We start from the raw sequence: 25,564 nt of genomic DNA on the forward strand, positions 1-25,564 counted from the left end.
ATTTGTTGTTGCTACATGTTGAGTATTGTAGTTGATTTGTGATATTATCTGAAATATATTGTTTTCTATTTTGAGTTGGCCGATGATACCTACTCAGTACTTGTGTTTTGTACTGACCCCTACTTGTATTTGTTTTCCTTTGTTATTTGTGGAGTGCAGTAAACGTGCCATCGTCTTCAACTCAACCGCAACTCTAGCCAGTCTTCATCAAGCCAGATTTCAGGGTGAGCTATTGCTTCTAGCTTGGACTGGATCTTCCTCTTCATGTCTTTATGCCTTGAGATTCCGGCATGGACTAGCTTTTTACTTATTTTAGCTTCTTAGATACTCTTAGATTAGTAATTTGAGAATAGATGTTCTTGTGGTGATGACTTCCAGGTTTTGGGAATAAATAATGATTGATAAATTTTAGAAGTTATTTAATTGATTTCGTTAATGAGTTTTAAGTCTTCCGCATCGTATTTTGTTCATTATGGTTAAAATGTTGGGGTTTAGATTGGTTTGTTCGCTCACATAGTAGGATAAGTGTGGGTGCCAGTCGCGACACATTTTGGGTCGTGACATCTTTTCTGGGAACAATGTGTTGGCCCTGGTCCGTCCTTGGACATGTGCACCTCAGCTTATGCCAAAAGCATAAGTTGAGAGTGGCTAATGAAGAAAACAACCTTGTCGAGGCCCTGACCCAATTTTGGGTATTGTGAACCTTGACTCATGGCAAAGCCATAAGTTGAGGGTGGCTGTTATGAGGAATACTCTGGAAAGTGGGGTCGAAAGAAAAAAGAGAAACAAAGAACAAAACAACAGTAACTCAAGAATAAAAACAAAATAAACACAAGAAAAGAGAAGATTCACTTACACATAAGGAGAAGAAATGGAGAATAGCAAGGTGAAAGAAAATTGAGAAATGGGGCGAAATAAAACGATAAAAAGGTAGGACACTTAGCCGATATGTCAAGAAGGGAAACAAGTCACTAAAACATACCTAAATATACCCTACCTAACCATGAGCCTATGTTACAAGCTAAGAAAGTCCTATCGTGATCCTAAGAGTTGTTATGGCGAACTTAAAGTAGTAAAAATAAGGGCAAGCCTATGGCAATATGTGCAAATGAGTTGTGAAGTTGTTCTGAGAGCGAGTGTTAAAAAGTAATCCTTATACTCAAACTGTAATCATTATGTGAAAATGAGGATGTTATTTTGAAGTGAGGACACTAGTTGCATTACCGGAAAAATTAGCACCTAGGTGAGAGATCGAAGAGGATAGGCGTCAGTTTGTGGTGAGTTCGTGTCATGGTTTGATCCACATAATTCGAGCCTAATAGTGATAGCATGCATGAACATAATGAGAATAATCAGGATTGATAGCCAAATGATTGCGAAAGCGAAAATACGGATACTCTTGTACAAAGATTTTGTAGCGAGTCAGAGTGCGTCGCTTGAGGACAAACAACGAATTTAAGTTGAGGGTGTTGATGTACCGTGGTTTCACGATACTTTCAATGCCTTTTCCTTAAGTTTAGTGTGTGTCTAAATCCTTTTTGTATTGATTTTTGATGTAATTTTCTATTTATTTCCAGGAAATCTGTCCAAAGGAGAATGCAGAGATTTTAAGCTGTAATTGCAGAAGTGACCACCTACGGACCCCACGATGGTCCGTCGTGACTCTGACAGTCCTAGGGGTCAACTGTCATGAGAAGATAATGGTTGTTGAAGGAAGTTGGGGAATTCTAACCAAGTGTGGGACTATGGAAGCTCACGACGGACCGTCATAGCCACGACGGTCCATCCTGCACATTCGTCAATGCTAACAGAGAGTAGTCTCAGTATCCAACTTCAGAAGATTCTAAGTGTCGTGGAACGAAGACCCTCGATGAACCGTCGTGCTTGCAACGGTCCGTCACACCTGTCCATCGAGGGTAACAGAAAGTTGATGAAGAAAAGCAACAGAAAAAGAGCTAAGTATGGAGCGATGGAAGAGCACGGCGGTCCGTGGTGTCCACGACGGTCCGTCACGAGGGTCGTCGACTCAGACGCATTTCGGGCAGATTTTTCCTTAAATAGATTTCCCTCTTTTATTAGGTTTTGTTTCTTATGAATAGTCCAAAAAACCTCGTTTTTGGGGTGACTCTTGGATAATTTTCAGTTTTATTGTCTAAGTATTGAACTTTCGATTTTGGGACTTGATATTACTTTTACGGAATCGATTATTGGTGTTTCTTGATTTATTCAAGTAAATTTCTGGATTTTGTTCATTCTCATCAAAGTAAGTGAATGATTCTTACATTATTATTATGAATTGTGTGATTATTAGCATGGGTAACTAAAACCCATAACTAGGAATGTGGGAACCATGGATAAATAACAAGGTAAAACCTAGCTAAAATAACGATTCTAGATTAGTGTCTTGCATGTATTGATAATTCTTTCGCTTAGAAGTTTTTTTAACGGATGACCAACGTTAGAACTCGCCTTATTGCTACTTGTCGGATCAAGGAGGTAGATAATAGGAAAAGAATTATCAACATAGATTTAGTGTATACTATCTAATAGGCTAGTGTCGGTTCGTACGAAGTAACAACTTAGTCAAATATAGAATATGATGCTTAATATGAGGTAAAGATAAGGTTTAGTAAAATAACACACGTAGCCGGACCAACGTGCGGAGTGAAATTCTCTAGATGCCGGACCAATGATTTAGAGACTACGGTGCCACAAATTCGCAAGCTGATCCTAAGTAATCGTTGTTGTTCATTGGATTCCGGAGGAACTACTTCGTTAGGATTGGGGAATTGCTGCGATTCTTCCTGAATAGCCTGGATTCTCCCGGATACCTAACTTATCACTTTGCATGCAAGATACTAGGAAAGAAGTTTTATAGCTAGAATTATCGAGTTAGGAGCATGTGGGGAACACTTACGCCCTAGTTACTCTCATTACTTGATTAAACTCAAATACTTGAACCTGTCACTTGTTTACATTAATTTAGCTAATTGCTTTCATTAATCAAAACCCCCCTTTTAGTTATTTGTTTTCGGGAAATAATTGAATAAATAGAAGTAAAAATAGAATAAAATTAAGTCTGAACCATTTTCCTCGTGGGAACGATCCCAACCTCACTAGTTGGATTCTTTACTTGATGCGACCGCTTTTACTTCGTTTCGAGAAGTAAATTTGAGCGTATCAAACACCAGCTGAGACACATCAGCTAGTTTGTCCATTTCTAGAATTCTCCAACGGGTGCTCAGGATTTATTTAGAATCTTATGCGCACAAACGAAATATGCCATCGAACCAAATTTGAAATTTTAAAAACTTAATACCAAGGTCATCTCGAAAAAGAAAGTGAGTCCACCCAAGCACCATTTTTGCCAAAATGAACAATAGGTCTTGAAATTTGCATAGAAGCCTCAGGATCCATACAAAAGGTCCTTCTAGACCAAACTCAATGTTGCGGAGCTAATAGAAACTTTTGATTGATATCAACTGTTTATGTTTCAAAAGCTCTAAAACACATAAATTTGTTGAGAATCAAATTAACAACCATGTAAATGGGATGCAAGGCCGACCCAATAACATTGGGGGCACAATTCGAAACTGAAGAGAGGGACCCTAATATTTTTTCTTTCATCATATACTTTTATTTAAAATTAACTTTACTAGATATATTAGATTTGAAGTCATTAGGTATTGTTTTATGATAAATTTGTTTTAATAATTCTTTTCAAATGGTAATATAGCTAATTCATTCAACCTCTCAATAAACTTTGTTGATTTTAAAGAGGATTTAATCAATTTAAATTTTGAAAAACCTCTTTCGATTGTTGTAACGGTTAAGGAAACTGTTAACATTATTTTATAAGCAATATGCGTATTTGGAAAAGAATCAAGCCTTTTTATTTGATTGAGTATTTTCGTTAGGTTATTATATTCTACTTGTATTATTTCCCTTAACACTTTTAATACAAAATATAAATATAAACCATCAATATCAGAAGAACTGTTGCATGTTAAAGAAAGTTCTAGGTTAAGACTATTTTTAAATTCTCATCATCTCTTCATCTCAATAATTTACCACTAAATAAGAAATAAAAAATATTTTCATATGCTTTAATTGGTTCGAATCTATTCTGAAGTGAAAAATAAGTTTGATCTACCCTACATATATAAAGCAATAAACACTAAAAGATTCTTCAAGGGACTTGGTGACTTTGCTATCCATATTTACCTCAAATTGTTTCTTATGAAATTCAAGTTTATTTTCTTCTCAGATGGAATTTCCTTTGCACAAATCATAACATTCATTAGTACCCCAGTAATTGATTTTATTAAAATTAGGCCCCAAAATATATGAGGCCCCAAGCAATGGCTTTAGTGGGCCTAGTGTTTAAGACGGTCATACACTAATTTGGCCGCTACAGGAATGCCTGTAAGCCGTAACAATGAAATGAAGTTGTTTTCATATAAATGACTTAGAGGGTTGTTACGTGTAAATACTTGGGCAATTAATTGTTTGCATTTTATTATATAAATAATAAGAAACTGACACCAATTAATTGTGAACGTGCTTTATATGTTTGTGCAGAATTGACACCCAACCCATTTCTAAATACCATTGTTGTAATATCCCAACCTATTATTGTTATGACGCATGGTGTGAATGTGGGCAAGAACTACCTCAAGGTCAAATTTTATAAACTAGTTAAAGCATAATTGAAAATTTTTCATGGGATTTTCATGGGATGGAATAAAAAGAAACAATAAAAGTTTTGAAGCTTTGTTTCTTCCTTTAAATATAATATTGGAATTCTAACTCCTTTTTTAAGTGACTTATAACAATGCATTAACTAAATAGGAATTCTTATTGCTTCCTTCTTCATGTCCTATACCTTTCTTTTGATTAATAGTCTCTCATTATAATTATATTTGTATTCTACATTAATTATCTGTACTTGACAAAACATAGCCTTTTTAAAGAGGGGCGTTTGATGAACTTCAAATTCTTTAGCCTCTATTTGATTGTGCGATATTTTATTCTCTAGATGAGTAATTCATTACATTGAAATTTTTTTTATGTTTAAATAAATTTTATGATTCCATCATATTAGTCAAAGTAAAAATTACATAATTATATATTTTTCTCTTTCATGTAATGCTAGTTTGACTTCGTTAAATTTGTTTGGTAGAAGGAACATAGGATAAAAACAATATAGTTATATTACAAGATTCCCATATATATATATATATATATATATATATATATATATATATATATAGTGTGGGCTTTTTTCCTCATGTTTATGATGATAGAGATATGTAAGTCTTTTACTTGATTTGATCTATTAGTAATGGAGTATCATACACTTCTCTCTAATATTTTCTAATTTAATTTTTAAAAGCTTCTTGTGTTGAAATATTGAAATGTGTTTTTCTATTAATTATAGATTCTAACATTTAATTTGATAGGTGTCTCGCCAAAGCTTTAAGCAAAAGACATACCCAGGTGTTGTTGCAAGGCAGACGCAAACTGTAAACGTCTTTGTGGCGATATACCTCTCTATTTTTGTGATGGTTAATGGTGTGAATGTGTGCATCGTCCTCCCAAATATCGAATTACAAAAACTAGTGAAAAAATAAATTGAAGAATTAAAATTCATAGCTTGAAAAAGAAAGGTAGAATATATTTGGAATTTAATTGGTGTTTCAATGTAACTTGCAACATGGCTTCACCCAAATAAGAAAGCTTATCATTTCCTTCCATTCTGTTTCTATGTAACTTCTAACAAGGCATTAGCCAATTTAGAAGGTTTATTGGTTCCTTCTTTATGTCATATACCTTTATTTTGATAAATAATCTCACATTCTTATTTCTTTTTAGTAGCATTTCTCTATAAAAAGTTCACTTTTTTTGAGTTGAACTCCGAAAAATACATTTTGCCACAAAAAATTTGAAATACTTTAAGTTGTATTCAAGAATTTTAAGAACAACAAAAAGTTGTTTTCACTATTTTTTTTCTCCAAAAGCCTAAAATCTGGAAAAAACTTAACGAAGTTAAGTAAGTGAGTTTTGGTCATTTTCAAACGACCATAACTTCTAGCTCTTGATGATTTAGGGCTCGTTCTTGGTATGGTTGAAAAGTCATGACATAGATCTTTCTAATTCTATCGAGTTTGCGCATTTTTGATATCGTATGAGGAAGATATGCATATCTGAAGTTGGGTTGTTTAAGTAAGAAAAGTCCAAGATTTTCTTCCTACAATTTTAAACGAAATCAAATGTTTAAGGTTTAAACGCTCTAAAATAATAAAATTTCATTAAAACTACATGAATGACAAGGTGACAAAACTATCAGACCCAATAAGTTGTAAAAGGCTTGGGGTCAATATAAAAAAGTTCTAAATGACAAACAAAAAGGCCTTCTAAAAGAGATAATTGAGAGGGTCATAACACCCTGACATCTCCAAAAACCAAACCACATAGCCACGATGTTTTTTTACGTCCACTAGTTTGAATCACCCAAAATAGATCTCAATTGATGGAGATATTACCGAAAACAATCTTGAGAATAAGAACAAATCGCATATGGTCTTATTTTAAGAAATGAGACGGATTAATTCATTGTAATCTTTAGGTAAAGGGTCAGGATCGTGGCCCACCAATAAAATTTTCCTCGCAACCGTGGAGGTAAAATTTCATGATCACAATGTCCAAAGGTGATCAATGCGGGTTAGCGTCGTATCAGATCGCGACAAGGAGAGAATACGAATGCGAAGGTAAAATGAGCTACACCCTCATAATTGTGTCAAGGCCACAACAATCGTAAACCATACAAATTAGGCCTTTATGAATGTGGCCAAGGGTCCCCCCGAACATGAACTCAATATTGGGTTACACCAGCTGAGGCACATAAGCTAGTTTGTCCATTACTAGAATTCTCCAACGGGTGCTCAGGATTTATTCAGAATCCTATGCGCACAAACGAAATATGCTATCACACCAAATTTGAAATTTTCAAAACGTCATACCAAGGTCATCTCGAAAAAAAGTGAGTCCCACCCAAGCTCCACTTTTGCCAAAATGAACAATAGGTCTTGAAATTTTCATAGAAGCCTCAGGATCCACACAAAAGGTCGTCTAGACCAAACTCAATGTTGTGGAGCTAATAGAAACTTTTGATTGATGTCAACTGTTCATGTTTCAAAAGCTCTAAAACACATATATTTATTGAAAAATCAATTTAACGACCATGTGACTGGGATGCAAGGCCGACTCAACAACATTGGGGGCATAAAGCGAAACTGAAGAGAGGGAACGTAATATTTTTTCTTTCATATTATACTTTTATTAAAATCTACTTTTCTAGATATATTAGATGAGAAGTCATTAGGTACTGTTTTATGATCAATTTGTTTTAAAAGTTCTTTTTCAAATGGCAATATAGCTAATTCATTCAACCTCTCTTTAGACTTTGTTGATCTTAAAGAAGATTTAATCAATTTAAATTTTGAAAAACTTCTTTCGGCTATTGTAGCGGTTAAAGAAACTGTTAACAATATTTGATAAGCAGTATGCGTATTTGGAAAAGAATCGAGTCTTTGTATTTGATTGAGTATTTTCGTTAGATTATTATATTCTACCTGTATTATTTCCCTTAACACTTTTAATACAAAATATAAATATAAACCATCCATATCAGAAGAACTGTTACATGTTAAAGAATGTTCTAGGTTAAGACAATATTTTTAAATTCTCATCATCTCTTCATCTCAATAATTTACCACTAAATAAGAAATCAAAAATATTTTCATATGCTTTAATTGGTTCGAATCTATTTTGAAGTGAAAAAATAGTTTGATCTACCCTACATATATAAAGCAATAAATACTACAAGATTCTTCAAGGGACTTGGTGACTTCGCTATTATATTTACATCAAATTGTTTCTTATGAAATTCAGGTTAATTTTCATCTCATATGCAATTTCCTTTGTACAAATCATAACATTCATTAGTACCCCAGTAATTGATTTTTTTGTTTTAAAATGGGTCCCCAAAATATATGAGGCCCCAAGCAATGGCTTTAGTGGCCTAGGGGTTAAGATAGTCATAAACGAATTGGGTTGCTATAGGAATGCTCGTAAGTTGTAACGATGAAATGAAGCCATTTTCATATAAATGACTTAGACGGTTGTTACGTGTAAATACTTGGCCAATTAATTGTGTGCATTTTATTTGATGGATAATAAGAAACTGACACCAATTCACTGCAAGAAATCTGGTGTTTAGCCACAAAATATTTAGCTACAATAAAATTTTTGTCACAAATTATATAGCTTTTTTGACAAAAATTACATTTCGTCCTCAAACGCATGATTCACATATTTTTAGTGAAGAAAATTAAAGTATGTAGAAAATGTTTTGTCTACAATTCTTCCCACCAAAAATTTAAAATGGCGCCACAAGTTTTAGGATATTGGTGACAATCAGTGTCGTCAGTAATTTTATTGAATTTGTGACGGACCTCAAATGCATGACTAACATACATTTAGTGACAAAAATAATTCTGTAGAAAATTTTTTGTTTAAAAACTTTTCCCACCAAAAATATAATATGTTGCCAATTATAAGGCAATATTACCCATGAATTTGAGGTTATTGGTGACGAACAATTTCAATCGCTGATTTTATTGACAAATTGTAAGAAATCATGATAAAAAAAAATATTTCGTCATTAAAAATATATAATCAAATTAGTGACATAATAATTTTATAGTGAAAAGATTGTTGCAAATTATTTTCTCTTTGTGAAAAATTGGTTTTCATCATAATTAAATAAGCTATTGCACTTTAAATGGCTAGATAGAAATTTATATAAAAAATTCATCTACAAACTTTTTTTCGCTACGAAAAATTCTGTGAATACCGACCTCTAATGAGGTCGGTATTGTAAAAAAAAAATTAGTTATTTTCTTAAGAAAATCATCTCCAAGAAGTTGATTTTAGCCAAAAAAAAAAATAGAATATCCCCCTACGATAAAAATAAAAGTATTACAATGCCCACCTATGAAAATCTTTAATATTAAATTAACGTAATCAATTCTATGTTCATTACAAATTCATGTAGTGACCACCGGCGGTCGATAGTTTTATTTTTATTAAAAATTAAAATCGATCTCTAGTGGTCGGTACGAGATTATAAAATTAATAATATATTGGAATTTATGTCTATAAAAAAATAAAAAATAAATATTTTCAATCAATATTAAATAAATTATTCGCCGGAAAATGGTTTTATATAAAATATAAAATAAAAAAAGTATAAAATATAGACCTCCAGAGGTGATATATTATTTAGTTTAACTTGATTAATTTTTTAAAAATAAAAATCTCATGTGCACTGACCTTCGGTGGTCGGCACAATTCGATTTTTAAAAAATGAATTGGTCGAGTAGACAAAGAAACACTGATAATTCATAATTGCAATATGGAATAACGTTAATACTAGATAAGAGATGACTATATATATTTGTTGAGTAGTGTAACAAATTTTATCAGTCCACGATCAAATCATGAACTTACATCTCGTTAAATGATGTAGTGGGCAAGTGCTAACCGTTGATTCATCTGAGTATAAAATGTAAGGTGACACTCGTAAAAATTTTATATTAAATAACATTTTATTTATGTTAACGATGCATAAAATTTTAAATGTTCTTGCTCGCTTAATGATATACACAACAGAATATCAATAATTCATAGGTTTTAGAACGTAATATCTATATGTTGACACCCAATTTTAATCGACCTTTAACTCTTTTTAAATTGAAATTTGATAAAAATATATTTAAAACCTATTTGTTTTACTATTTCGTTAAATTTATATTTATATTTTATCTAAATAAGTATATACTCTAATATTAATAATTTTCAAAATTATTATTACGACTATATTTTTTATCATCATCATCATCATCTAATTTGAAATTATTAATTTTCTTATCTATTCTGCGTGTATTAATATATTTTAGTATATTTATTTCATATGCAAATTTTTATTAGATTTACTATGTTATTAATCAAATAGCAATTCATTTAATCTTTCTCCAAATTATTGAAAATCATAGCATCTTCTACCCAATTTATTTTAATTCTAACCTATTCTATTCAATTTTACACAAATTTTAGCCTTTTTACTTCAATTTCGGTTCAATTATACGACTTATTTACTCTAACTATAATTATTTTGCTCACAATGCATTTCTATTGTAACCCATCAAGTCCCGAATCTCATAATCTCTTCCCTTTATATCTTGATCGTTCGTTTATTTAAATCCAACCGTCAGCAACTAATAATATTTTCTTTTATATTTTAATCAAGTAATTTGCCCGCGCGTCGCGCAGTCATAAATATTAATTGCATTGAAATTATAAATAATTTTTGGAAAAATTAACTTTATACACACCTTTATTTTTCATAATTCCTACTATTTTAAAATATTTTTAAAATTCCTTATTTTCTTCCAATTCTGAAGTCAGCAGATACATTACTCCTAACACAACAACCCACGTTCCCTTCCTATTTTTGTTCCTTAGATCTCTCCCTTATTTCACTCCCATAATCTAATCAGTTACATCCTTGATCCCAATTTGAATTTCAAAAGGTTTCTCTCTCTAGTTACAATTAATTTCAAATCAAGTTTTCATCTTTTCCATTCTACTGTTCTTTATTTTTTTAAAGTTTCATCTTCTTCATTTTATATTTGTCGAATTAAATCCATCTGAGATTAACAATTCTAGTGCTTATGAGAACGGCGTCGTTTCTAATTAATTTATCTGTCATTGATGACTACAATTCCTAATATTAATCTTATTTTTTTATCGAGGTGAATTTTTTTGATTTTTTTTTGGGTGTACTTGAATATTCTTCCAATGGTACAGGGGCGAAAGAAAAGACTGATGATCAACCCCAAATAAACAATCTTAGTTCATCAAGTTGTAATGAGTATTAGATACAATAATTTGATAGATGTTTGATATTTCCTTTGTTAGTTGTTTCAAAAATCTGATATATTAATGATAAGGTATTGTTCTCGTATGGTCATGTATCATAAGTTAAAGAATTATCTAGATACATTAAATTCTAATTTTATTCTCGTTTTGAACAGGTGTTATGAATATATGAAGTTATAAAGTTCACATTGTAGAATATGTTATAATTTGTAGAATCTTATATTATATACTATAATTAAACCTGATACATAATAATGAGTATGTGAAGTTTTATTAGTATCATATATATATTTTTGATACATTTACACTTTATCAAGTTGAAATGAGTATCTACCTCTGATACATCATAAAAATACTTTATACTTGCTATATGTATCATTTTGTATCAAAATCAAATAAATGTCAGTTTGTTATAAATAAAACCTTGAATTTAGTACATTAATTGATATTTATGTTCGATGAATCAAAGACTAAATTTCAAATCATATTATGGGTATAAACTGCAGAACAATGTATCATAGTCTAAATAGTTGAACAGATGATACGTAAATATCATATTATGAATATATAATGTTACATTTTGTAGCAGATGCAAATATCTGTCAGATTGTATACAACATCATATGATATTAAGTATCAATTACTATTTATTATCATTAAGTATCAACTAAGACCGAAGAGTCAATTCATAGCACTAGCTCAAGACGAATTGGTTAATGTTGAATAGAGATTATTTATGAGTTCTTGGACACCTTTTTTTTTTATATCTAGGTGTGTGCACTTGTATGAAAGAAAGGTGTCTAATTATAAAACCCATGATGCTCATTTCATGTTACATTACTTTCTTCCAATACCAATTAAAAGCATTCTTCCTGATCATGTGGCTATTCCTTTGATTCGTCTAAAATCCTTCTTCCATCGTTTGTGCCAAAAAGTAATCACATTGGAGGAACTGGATTTCTTAGAAGTAGAGATCATAGAAACAGTAAATCAGCTGGAGCGAATAATTCCTCCTTCATTTTTTGATATCATGATTCATTTGCCTATTCATTTGGCAAATGAAGTGAGATTAGGCGGCCCAGTGCAAAATCAATGGATGTATTCCACTGAAAGAGAAATGGGTAAATTCAAATCATACATTCGCAATAGGCGTTTTCCACAAGGTTGCATAGCAGAGACACAAGTGGGAATAGATTGCATGAATTTATTCTCAAAATATCTGCATCAGGGTGTGCATACCAGATTTAATAGAAGACGCGAAACAATGATGAATGTGACCCAAGTGACGCAGAACCTGTGAGTTTGTTTTCTAACAAAGGAGTTCCTTTAGGAGCAAAGAAAACTGATCCAATCATTTTAAATGACAAGTCACTAAGTCAGGTACATGCATACTTATTGGGAAATTGTGACGATGTTCAAGAATATATTAGGTACCTTAATTTGAATATAGTATTCTTTTTGTATAATTAATTTTTATCTTATTTAATTTATTATTTTAACAAATATAGTAAATGTTTTGTAGAGAGCATGAGCAAGAGGTTAATAATCGGTCACGGAGATATAAATGGAGTAAATCCAAGAATCATTGTAAAAACTTCTCTCAATGGTATGAAACTCGTGCTTTGCAAGAGGATGTGCCTGATTTGATAAAACAATTGTCTAGAGGACCCAATTCTGTTGCAAAAAGATATTCTGGGTATCTCATAATTAGATATAGATTCCATGTTAGGCAGCGTGATGCAAGGCGTAAAACAAAAAATAGTGGTGTTACACTCATTGCCTCAACTACAAGCTTTGCAAGCTCAAAGGATAAAAATCCGATTGCTGCAGATTTGACTTATTATGGTAGAATAGTTGATATTGTTGAATTAAACTATTACAGCCATTTTAAGGCTGTTTTTTTTAAGTTTGATTGGTATGAGGTTGAAAAAGATGTTTATGGCCTTACTTATGTCTATTTTAACAAGAGATGCTCTCAGGAAGAGCCTTTTGTGCTTGCATCTCAAGTACACCAATGCTTCTATGTGCAAGATCCATATGATCAAAGATAAACATTATGTTATGAGGACTGTTCCAAGAGACTTGTTTAACATGGGTGATGAAGTTGAATCTAATCTCCCACAATGTTATGAAAATGCGCCATCTGAACATTCGAAGGGTCCATCTATACCAAAAGATAATGGTAAAGTACTCTTAAAAAGGACTGATTTACCAGAAACAATCATTGATGTGCCTGTGGAGGAATTTGTCAATCAACAACTTGAAGTCGAGTATGAAGAGGAGTTTGAAGATGAGTTCGGAGATGAGTCTGAAAATGAGTATGAAGATGAGTTTTCAGATGCGTTTGAAGACGAGTCTGAAAATGAGTATGAAGATGAGTCTGATGATGAAGTCGAGTCTGAAGAAGAGTCTGAAGAAGACACACCACGAGTTTCATTATTGTTATGATGATCATATAGTGCTCACTCACTGTTTTTGTAATATAATATTTTTTTTTCTTGGTAAAACACATTAATATATCTAATTTGTGGAATGTAATATTAGATCGCTACAATGTTTTCTGTTGGCTTTTTTCATGCGTCCAATTGTTGTTTTGTGAAGTAATTTATGTTGCCTTCTTATCCAATTATTATTTTATTGAGGAACCTATACTTCTAGCTGATTTTTGCTTTATTTGGTTGTTTTTTATTTATATACTTTCTGGTTTCATTTTATTATCAGGCAGTTGGCATTAGAGGCATTCAACTCTGTAGTTTGAAGTTGCTTCTGGTTTGGTCGTTGTCCCGAGTTTGTCGCTCCGAGAGAGGTACAAATCTTTACCTTTTATTAATTTAAGTAATAAGAATCTCTCCAGTTTTTAAATGTGGATGCAGCCAACGGGCTCTGTTGAGGGAAGAATCCCACCCAGGATTGGAAACATTAGGCATGTGATGCGAATAGCTAACAAACTTGTTCAACTAGGGAACAATAATAATGGCATACAGTCGCGTCTGCAGTTGTTTGAAATATCTTGTTTCATGTGTTATCAATTTTTTCTGTTTGTTCATGTAGTTCTTCCAATTTGAATCCGTACTGTGCTATTCCGTTACACAAGGCACAAGGATGTTTGCACTTCGAGTAGCTGATTTTGCATTTGATAAACTGAGATTTTTTAAGGTCCATTTCGCAGTTGCTAATACTAATGTGGTCTGCATTTTCATCAAGTGGGGAAATCAGGGAAAGTAATGAGAAGCATGACACTATTGAATAGGGATAGAGGGAGTGAGAGTTTTCACAGGACACAAGTGACTTCTTTATGCATATTTCATTGGTCATCGCAGAAGTTGCTCTACCCATACTACCTGGTAGTGTAATAGATGTTCAATCAACTACTCCTCAATCCCTAACTAGTTGGGATTAATTATATGAATCCTCAATATTCATTCTGCTTCATTAGAGCCCATTTCATTCCAATATTAAGTTATGCCTTACAAAAAAGTCACTAAATCCCACATGCACATTGTTATCTAAGTCTATATGCAGACTTATGAGTCTTATGACAAATACCAAACTTAATTAAAGTGTATCAACAATTACGCTTTATTTCAATTAGTTAGTATTGCATATATGAATCCTTTATATGAGAGATCCTGACTCTGTGTGTATGATTTTAGGTCTACCTCCTCTTTTAGCACCTTTACTCATTATAGTGTTGCACCTAAATTGCTGTACGTATGGAGGTTCACATATGACATAGTGCAAACCATATTAGACAACTTTCTCTGTTTTTATCCTCTACATGGTATAAACCAAAAGGATTATAATTATCTTAAATACATGGTGATGAGATGATGGAACAGTGTGCACAGAAATGAGTCAGTTTGTTTCACAATGTCTTAGTTGATACGATTTATGTTGATTTCTTATCTGATTATTATTTATTTGAGGAACATGTACTAATTGTTGATTATGAGATTCTTAGTTGTTATGATCGATTCGATCTGTTTTATTAAAGTTAACCGAGTCTCATTTTAGTTTGTTCCAATGTACTGTTATGTCTGTATGTTACAGAGAGGGGCCATCAGAAGCCTCATACAAAGATTGTTGTGTTGATTATTTACTGTATGTGTGTTTGACTTATTATGTGATTTAAAATGAGTTCTGTAATTACATTATTGTTTTGTATATGTTCTGCAATATTATACAGTACATTAATGTATAAATTCAGGAAATTCAGGAAATTTTGGAAGTTCTGGAAATTATAGAAATTCTGAAAATTTTTGAAACTCAAATGTTGCTAAACCCTTTCTTACCCTGCCTTTGGATTCGTATTTTGTTCGTACACAATCAACGGAGGCCTTCCCGACATATGTTGCAACTTCTCCAATAGAATGTTCTTACTTCGTCTTTCCCTTAATAAGTCATCAAATTTGGTGCCTTTTGATCCCCATTTGCTATGGGGAACAAAGGAGAAATACAATTGATTCCTCTATTTAAGTGGTTCTCGCTTCTCCTTGTTTCTGTTCCTAACTTCTCCCTGGGTAGTTCCCAATGTTTGGCACTTCCATACTTCATGGGTTCAACATCAACAAATTCGCTAATGATCAAGTTACTACCTAAGATCTATGACCATATTATGTTAACTGTTCGTATTTCGTTCATTCCATCGGTATGCTCCCAGGTACCTGTAGTTGTGATCCATTTGCCAGAACCAAGGGGTCTTTCTGTAGAAACCTCCACGAACTATTGTCGTTTTTTTGATGGTTTTTCCGCTTCTCACAACTGCTCTTTCCACACCTCCGGATATCTGGTGCCAAATTGTTGCCCCTTTCCTTATTTCTTTGATAATAGATTTGGCTATCTTTGTGGCATCGATTGTACAAGATCGTGAAGAGGGCTGGACGAGTAGAATGAGCAAAAGCGCCTCGATCGACAAAAAAGAAGAGTAGCCTCCCTAGAACTTGGCAAAGTCATTATCTATGAATTCCCGAGCAATTCTCAACCAACATATGCGATTCATTCCCATAAAGATTATAACACACAAGAAGACCCCTTACCACTCCGTGGGGAGCGGGATGAGTGATACCTGGCGAGCGTCAGTGAAGAACGCAAGCAAGGCTGGAGCTAGGGTATTGATATATTCCATCAAGATAAAGGAGGCAGACTGGTAAGAAGGCCAACCACATAAGGGGGGCGAACCAAAAATCTCAGCTTTTCGGAGCGGACCAATCTTCCATGCCCCCTTACTCTCTCTTTATAAAAAAGCCTGCGGGAAGCGCGAAGAGCTAAGCCACTAATGTCGTGGCGAATGTTAGACCTCATAAAGTCAGCGAAGCTAAGGTTTCGTATGTGTTATATCCTTTCGATCGAGCGAGAACTTATAAGGAAGGCCTTCATAGCCCTTTGAAAAAAGTAAAAAAAAAAGAGCGCTAGGGAAGAGAGAGAGTTGCAGAAGTGCTTCTATATCTCATGGAATAAGACAGAATTTCTAACAAAACTTTCCACCTCAGAAAAAAACATTCATGTTTTCTCTTCCTGATTTACAGATCTCTGTTCTCGAAACAAAGTAACCTGCAATACTCTTTCTGAGAGCCAGAATTGTGGAGTGCGGTCTTTACTTCTGACCAATATTCCTCTTTTGCTTTAGAAAGCAGAAAAAGGCTATTTTCCCTTTCGACCTTTCTTATTTGATTGAGCATAGAGGCCTCCATACTCTCATTTATTCTTGTGAAAAAAGGTTCCCACCTTTCTTGCCCAACTATTTCGGGTAGAGGAAAATGGGGACCCTGCGATGGGCTTCAGGTAGGGCATCAGGAACCTGCGGGTTCGCCCCCTGTCTCCCGCTCAAAGTTTCTTGTAAACCAGTCACAAAAGGCGCGACAGCTTCTAGTAGCTCGTTCATTTTTGTATTTTAGAATAGATTCCGCCCCTAAGTCTAGCTCATACTCCTTCTCCTTCTCCTTTAGGATAGGATCCTTCTTGGTCTTACATAACAATAACACAACACTCATAACAATAACACAACACTCTCGGCAAAATTGTCTTTCCCGAGCCCGAGAGAGGCCACCTTTTCTCATTCTCAGGCCATCTTCTACTCTTCTACTTCAGTCTCTAGTCTGACTCGAAGTATTTGTAAAAATAAATATGAAATAGTGTTTCTATTTTACGAAATGGACCCAAATAGGCAGAAAGCGAAGCGATTTCCTCTTCGCTTTTTTGTATCAATGTCCAATTCCGTAATAGAAAAATGTTGCGCAAAATATTGGAAATCTTCTGTCTTTTTATCTTTCAAACAAGGGAACCTTTTCAATCAATCCTCAGAAGCACAGTATCTCCGAAGATGCCCTTCGACTACGGCATGGAGCCTTTTTAGTTTCTCTCCTTCCGAACCCAGGGATGGGCCGTCCCTTCGATTCGCGCACCGGAAATGAGCTCCAGAACGGAATTCTCTGGTGGAGGTCGGGGTTGGCGCTTGACTGAACCACCCATCACCCGACGGAGGAGAGTAAAACTGATTCACAGCACAATTTAGGTCATCCGCGAACAGATACCCAAAGTGTAAGGTGACCTTTGCCAGAACAAGACCCACGATAAGGATTTCAAGTCTTTTATTTATCTTATTTTCTTGTCGTAAAATTCTTCCAAGTATTACGGATGGAAGTAGACAAAAAAGTGGAAATCCCCATGATGGCATAATTGTCCGACACTATGTTCCTCGATCTTGAAAAAATACTGACTCCTCCTTCTCCTTTATAATAGGATCCTCCTTGGTCCTTTTTACATAACATTCTCGGCTGCCTCCGGTACGGTAGGTCGGTCTCCCTCTAGCCAGTGACTAGCCCAGGTATGGAGCTAGGTGTACACCCCCACGTCGAGACTCTTTCGAAAGTGAGATACCGGCTTTCATAAGAGGGAAAGATCACTCCGTCATGCAGCAGAGCAGTGTTCATCTAACTAGAAATTTTATAAGAGAAGAAGAATCGTAGCGTAGGATCTACATAAACAATCGGTTAAAATAGTCTAATGAGAAAGCATTTGTTCACGTTCGTAGTTATAATAAGGTTTCTTTTTTGTTTCGAGATCGGCTTGGTCTTCAGTTTACCCTAATGAAACCTAAAATCTCACTCCCTCGCTTTCTCCTTCTGATAGACTAGCTTGCACATCTTCTCTTTGGCACTCATCCTTGGCTTGGGGAGTGCTCTCTCTCTTCTGTGTCAGCGAAGGAATGATAAGAGCAATCGGCTGAATGATTGTTCTTCCACTTACGGTTACAGTGTCTCTATCGAAGTAGAACAAGTCTAATGCTCCAGCCCCAGTTTTTGGGGATTTTATTTCGATCTATGCCTGGAAACCCATATCTTTATATACGAAATTACTTTTTTTTTTCAAATTCCATTCCTTACAGTCAAGTGGCGGAACGCCCCTTTCTTTCTACTAGTTCTTACATAAGCAATTTGCAGGAAGTAAACGAAATCTTTCCTTCCAAAATCCACTCCTGAAGTCACGTCTTTTAGTAGTGGGAATGAAGTAAAGCACTTGAGAGTTGCTCTTTGCCCAAAGCTCTCCTTCCGACTTAGTTAGAAATACCAACTCTAAATAGCTTCAGCATTTCTTGAGTTGAAAAGGTATTTCTAGATTCTAGAGCTCAGGGGAACGTTTGGAACCCTAGTAGCAGAATGGAATCAGTTTACCGGGATGACTTCCATGTGAACACGAGTATTTTAACTCATCATTACCTCGTAAGGCGTTGAGAATTGTTTTTGCTTTTTTTGATAAAAACTTTTGAAAAGGTCTTCAAAGAGCCTTTGCATTGTTTACGAATTCTGCTTAGTAGGGACCTAAACACATGAATTTCTTTTCTAAGAGTCAGACCACGCCTTATGACGAAAATGGGAGAAAGGACGGATCACTTGTCTATCTATGATCAAAGAAAACTATACCAGAAGAATGGGATACAAATTGACAAGCACAAAAGGGTAGGCTTAGCTATTAATCTACGCTGATTGATGAGACGACGATATAGAGAAGAAAGTATACCCTTTGTCACCCCCCTTGTCACTTAAAAGTAATGAAGAGATACACACTTTGGAATTGGTGGGATTTAGGATGGAATCGAATAGTGAATGCACTTGCGGTTAAGACAGGTCCTGCATCTCCTACCTAATGCAATTGACTGACCCGCCATTTCTTTCCTTCAATAATGCCTTCGCTTCACTTCAATACACTATTTACCAAGGAAATACTACCCTTTTTTTTAATGGAAGAAGCAGAAGGGGTGAACGAGCGCTGCCGTAACGAGTCGTAAGAAAGATGAGCAAAGCATTCCTTCCACCGACCTTTATAGGAGTAGGGGAGCGTGGTGATATAGATAGACGTCCAATCCTGCAGTAGCTAGTTGATCGGCCTTAGTCTTGGGCTGATCTCAGGTGATGATTCTACTAAGAGGAGGGGGTGGAAACCCAACCTAGCGGAGCCTTTGATCATTATTTGATGGGGTATTATCTTAATAGGCTATTTTTGTAGTAAGTAATGATTATTCAACATTTAGTCAAAGTATATAGAACCTTTTTTCATCACTAAATATCATATATAGGATACTAAGTCCCCGCTTGCCCTGAATTGCCCCTCCCCCATTAGCTAAATCTCCCCCGACTACCGGGTTGGCGTGAGTGAGCGTTGGTTAAAAGACCGTTTTAAGGGGCCCCGTAACCTACGCTAAATTAGGATAAATAGTAGCTATGTTTCCACAAATTATAGAATGGTATAACCTATTCCGTGTATTAAAATATATAGAAGATTTGGATGGTGAGGTTCTTTGTAAGCGGTTCGCTAAACTAAGCCTTGAAGATAGTGAAAATGATGGTAGTGGGAGCTCTAAGACCGCCAGTACGCCTTCTCTGTTTGGTGCTTTATATTTATTTCGTCCGTGGTGGAAAGGGATAATCCAGGCTTTGAAGATGGTGTGAGCTTTGAGGATGTTCAACCAATCTCTTACAAGGGTGTAGGGCAATCTTGTGTGGGATTTGCATATCACTTTCTTCCTGGACAATCTGAATTTGTACTAAGGAGCTGGAATATTCTACCAATCATTTAGAGAAGCTCTCTATATACAACAAAGAGCTCGGATTATCATACATTAGAAGTCAAATTATAGCCCCTCTGGGATGTAAAATATATCTCTTCTGACCATCCCCATAGTGTATGGGACAAATTTATGCATTTCTATTAGGGTCGTATTCTATTGTTACGATTCTACCATATATGTCTTTTTCATTCCGTCGAAAAGAGATTTTACGGTATAGACGCTTATGACCTCCCCCTCTATGTCTTGCGGTAATGATTTCTCTGGCATTACGACCTTTACCACAACGATGCTGTCCGTAGATCAAATTATTTCGTGGATTGGATTTCACTTGACTGTCTACGGTTCCATTGCATAAACTCGGGGTAGAAGTTTTGTATAAATGTATCGCCATGCTATTAAGTATTTGGATTTAAGTTCTTTTCTTTATAAGAGTTGGAATAGAATAACCCGGTTGAAGCGTAATGATCATACGTCTGTAATGCATTGTATGTCCCATAATAGGCCCCATTCTTCTACGCTTTCCAAGAAGTCGATGACTATTGATAGCTATTACCTTGACAACAAAGAAGAGTTCGACCCAATGCTTTATTTCTGTCCTAGTTGATCCTGATTCGACATGATAAGTCTATTTATTTTTCCCCAATATCCGGATACTTTTGTCTGTAAATACTGCATATTTGATTCCATCTATAAATCTATTTTCTTCCCTATGAGTGAAAGTTTCAATAAGAATGCTAGTTCTTATTGTTAATTATGATATGAATATACCCCCATCAATTCGTTATGTATGAATGATGAGATCCCATTGATACAAAGCCAATTCTAATAGACTTATTGATTCCAATAGACTTATTGGAGGGTCCCATTGGTGTGCATCCAGTAGGAATTGAACCTACGAATTTGCCAATTATAAGTTGGGCGCTTTAACCATTCAGCCATGGATGCGAAGCGAGTGAAATAGGTTTTGGTATTCTCTTTATGAGTTGGGCGTTTTAACCATTCAGCCATGGATACAAAGCGAGTGAAATAGGTTTTTGTATTTTTTCTCGAGCTTCTATTTCTTCCGTTAAAGGAGATTCGAGAAAAGATGGAATAGGAAGAAGTATTTCCAGAACGAACAGGATACGTGTTGAGAAGGGGGAGTTAGCAAGTTGGAAAAGATTGGAATGGGCATAGGAATATGTATTAATGTACCAGATCGGCTAATGCTCCCAGGTTGATGCAATGTGTTCCACCAATTGACTGAAGACCTGATTATTGGTATATCGATCGGTCCAGCACGGATTGAAATTGGAGCCGGTTTGACAGAAAGCTTTTGAAAACGCAGTGCACCAAGGTAAATAAGGAACAAGATGAATACAGAGGTTAAACGAGCATCCCACACCCAAAAGGTGCCCCACATGGGTTTCCCCCAAAACCCCCAAGTAACTAAGGTAAACAACATAGAAAAAGCACCTATTTCTGTACCAGTTCCAGAAGATCGAAGAAAAAGGGGATGTTTTGTTAATAAGAAGAAAAAAGTGTTTATAGCCGTAACAATATAAACAAGAATACTCATCCGAGTTGGAGGAACATGTACGTACGGAATACAAGAATTTCCACCTTGTAAAAGATCTAGTGGTACTACCCAAAGACTTAAATGAATAGCCATCGCTGTTAAGAACAAACCCAATCCTATGAGAATTTGCGCGTGGCTTCTGGTCTTTGACATCAATACGCTATCTTAGGCGCTTCGAATTTCTTGGAGATTCTCAATGCTTCATGCGCTGAAATCCACCTAGCTACTTACTACTCTACTTAACTGAAAATCTAAAATGAAATGGAATTCAAATTGTTCGAGAAAAAGAACCGTGCTAGTCGGAATTTGGGAAAAGATAGAGAGCTCTGTAGTCTCTCCTGATCAAATTGAGAGTTCGCTTTGCCAGTCCATGAATATGCAACACCCAGCAGTTCGAGGAGTTGTCCTGATACGGGTCGAAGCCCTGCCTCACAAAAGTCAGGACTTTTGGGCTTATTCCAATATCAGACCCATCTCTTTCTGCCGATTCCCCGGGTTGTCGGAATCTCTTGTTCGATCAGGACCAGGAGCCCCATTCATTCGTTTATGGGAGCGACTCTCTGTTCCCATTCTCCACCGGGTCATCAAGTGATTAGCCAGCTCAATCCATTTTTCCATCCGATGATCGTCACTCTAGGATTGACTCTGTTCGATCTACCTTGATTGCCTAGCTAATTCTACCGTCCCAAGCAACCTCTCAAAGAATAGGGAGTGAACGACCCTTCTATCTAGATCGGTGATTCCGTTCGGCTGAGTCATCTATCGAAAGTCTTGCAAGCAACCTACACTAAGATAAGCGAGGTAGAAGCTAAAGTGAAAGAGCTGCTTCACGCCGTAATATGTTCTCCACCACCACCACAACCACCGACTCTTTCGACCGTAAGAACAAAAATAGTAATATGGTCCGCCTCTAATTTCCTAAAAGTTTTTCTTTTTTTGGGGGGATGCTAAGAAAGGACAAAGAAAAATGAATATCATGTTTACACCGATCGGATTTCAAAAATTCCTTCGACCCTTACCTTTTATTCATTCTATGATTATCCTTTCTACCCTTGTTTTGACTAAATGTCTCATGTCTCATTGGATTGGCTTTGATCCCTACCTTATTATAGAGAGGGTCAAAGGTTCTTTTTTACTCCATGCCTTACGTGCTCTTTTTAGGCTCTTTAAATTGGCAATACCTATCCTTCTTCTTTCGCTCGTCGCTTTGGTAGGCGGTTGCAGCAACTTTTAGATGAAGGATAATTCCGCTGGAGGAAGGGCGGTGGGTTCAGGGTCAGGGTCGGATAATTGGCAATCCCTCAACTTATCCGAGGAAATGACTCTGCCGCATCAGCCTCTCCCCCGTCGTCCTCTTTTTTCAGAGGACTTTCGGACATGTCCCATGCACCGGACCTTGGGGAGGAAGTGCAGCAAGTGAGCCCTACTCATTCCATTTCCCAAAAGGATCTATGGAATTCACCTTCCTCGTCGGCTCCAACCCCAGGTCAGGATAATCAACCGCCCCTGATCCCAGAGCTCCACCCTTCGCTTCTCGATGACGACACCCGTTGAGCGGAGCTCACGAGTAGGTTAAGAACAGTTTTATGGGGAAAAGCTTATAGGGAAGAAATGATAGACTCCGTTGTTGATACGCAAGTGCAGATTGAAAAACATATTCGAGCTGCACTTGTGGGACGAGATTATTCGGTTGAGTCTCATCTTCTCCCCAATGGGAGAATCTCTTAGTGAAAGGACTTACGCTTTGCACCTGAAGGAGATTCTCTAGTTGGGTACAGTGCAAAACCTTCTATTTCGGCGGGTTGAAAGGGCCATAAAGGAATTTAATCTTTTCCTTGAACTTGAAAGAGCGTAAATTCTTCCTTTTTTTTATCCTGATTTCCCACTCTTTCTGTGAGGCAAAACCTCACCACACTACACTACACTTCGACACAAGAGAAGAGGACCGGGCGCTTTGTATCTTCGGGATAGGAGTTGGCGGTCTTCTTTTAGAGAACTTCAATCTAATACACATTATGGATCAACTCATGTTTCCACTCTATTTTTATTACGAGGATGTATCACGTCAGGATCTGTTGCTCAAACCGAATCACGCCAACGTTATGGAAGTTCTTGGATCGTAATAAAATAATAGTAGTACCAAAGACAACACCTTCTATCAAAAATGGAAAATTGTCTATGGAGATTCCGTGCGGCCAGAAATTAATACAAAGGGCTTCACCAGGAAAGTTGTTTCGATCCAATCCATTTTGAATCATGCCATTTTGCTGATTCAACTTTCTTCCTTCTTAGGTATATTCTAATACCACTCTTTCAGTGTTTAAAAAATGCTTCAGCTGAGTAATCATGCTATTTACATGATTCAACTTACTCTTCTCAGGAAGCTCCTAATCTCACTGGCAGTTAAATCATGTCTTTAGGTGATTTAATCCACTTACATCAGTGTATGTAATACGGATATTAACATCACAGGAAGGAAGTTTGACTATTTTGTAGGGCTGCTCTCCTCTGCATCGACTGCTATGTGCTAAAGGCTGCGGAATAAGAGCGGTAAGGCTTTCAGGATTCAACCCATCTTTTCTGGGCCTTGAATATTAAGCCTAATATGTGGTTTTGTCATAGAATAAGATACAATTTGTTCGGACTCGTTAGGTTTGGCCCATTACCTTGAGTTAGGCCGAATGTGTACACCTTTTGTCATGAAGATGTGATCTTATCCACCGATGGGTCCAGGCCTCATGCTTGGAGTTGTGAGGCAATCCAGAGACAAGAACGATTTGGTTCCAGAGGTCATGCTTAGTCTTTGCCAAGTGCAATAAAGCAGTTCGACTGCACGCAGGTTTGGCTTTTTAGGTGAGTTCTGTGCATCCAATCCATTTTTAGCAGAATTTCCACATATATAGGGGTAAGACTCAGATTACAGATTATATAAAAGCACCCCAACCCCCTTCTTTTTCCTTCTTTTGAGTAGGTCCGCTCACTGGAATGTTAGGTCAACAAACAAAACAATGGCCAATAAAAAAATTCTCATTTGAAGTTGATTTTAATGAGCATGAAACCAGGCGAAGAGTCTAATTACTACTTTTTGTTTCACTTTATAGGGTAGGGTCACCATGCCTATGTGGGTCATAGAAAATAAAATACATAAAGCCTAACAAGAGAGCCATGCTTCCTTGAAATTTGCCAGAACTCTCATCACCTATGGTTGATTAAAGGAAAAAACTCGAAACAAGTGCTTTGGTGTAATCGGGGGGATCGAACCAAAGAAAGATTGTACCCGGCGTCCCTTCCTCTCATCAGGCAGCTATCTCAAGCTCATTGAACACTAACCTTTTTTTGTCTTTTCTAATCGTCGAAATTATCTCAATTGTGCCCCCACTGCCATTGGAGCACTCTCTGATACGTGTTCTGGAATTTTTAAATTCAGTGAAGTGGGGATTACCTTGAAGAGGATTCCAATGTCATAGCTTTTGCCTTCCCTGCTTGCTCTGTTTTTTTTATTCGGAACCCAGTTTCACCACTCTATCTCACTATGGCCACCCTGCTGGAGAAGATTACTGGACCACCTTCTCCCGTATTACTACCTTGTTTTGTTGTGCAAGGTAGCCATCTAGCAGTATTTCCTATTTTTTGACTTACTTCTTTCTCTTTCTGTTTTTGGGGTTTTTCCTGTGATGTGTACCTCTATCTTTGAAGAAACAGAGGAGGGGGGCCAGTTTAGGAGTATCATTTTTTTGATTGATTCATTCATAAGGGTGTATGATAAGAAAAAGTACTCTTACTTGTTACATAAAGAAAAGTAGCATTTTACAAAGAGCTTTGATTCATTAAGATGAAAACTTCACACAAGAAGTGTATGTCACGTATATTTGTTAGTCTATTATTGTTGGGTTTTATGGTCCTCCATGTGTTTGTCTATGTGTTGTTTCTGGGCTAGG

The 25,564-nt window shown here is 35.9% G+C and overlaps 1 non-coding gene across 1 annotated transcript; it reads right to left on the bottom strand.

Annotated features, from left to right (window-relative positions):
- Positions 1–20,939: 20,939 nt before the first annotated feature.
- TRNAI-UAU lies at positions 20,940–21,013 on the bottom strand. Its single transcript has one exon. It is a non-coding gene; the product is annotated as a tRNA-Ile (tRNA).
- Between the last annotated feature and the right edge of the window lie 4,551 nt (positions 21,014–25,564).

Source organism: Solanum pennellii, chromosome 1 (assembly GCF_001406875.1).
Source record: "Solanum pennellii chromosome 1, SPENNV200".
In the NCBI taxonomy this organism is placed as follows: domain Eukaryota; kingdom Viridiplantae; phylum Streptophyta; class Magnoliopsida; order Solanales; family Solanaceae; genus Solanum; species Solanum pennellii.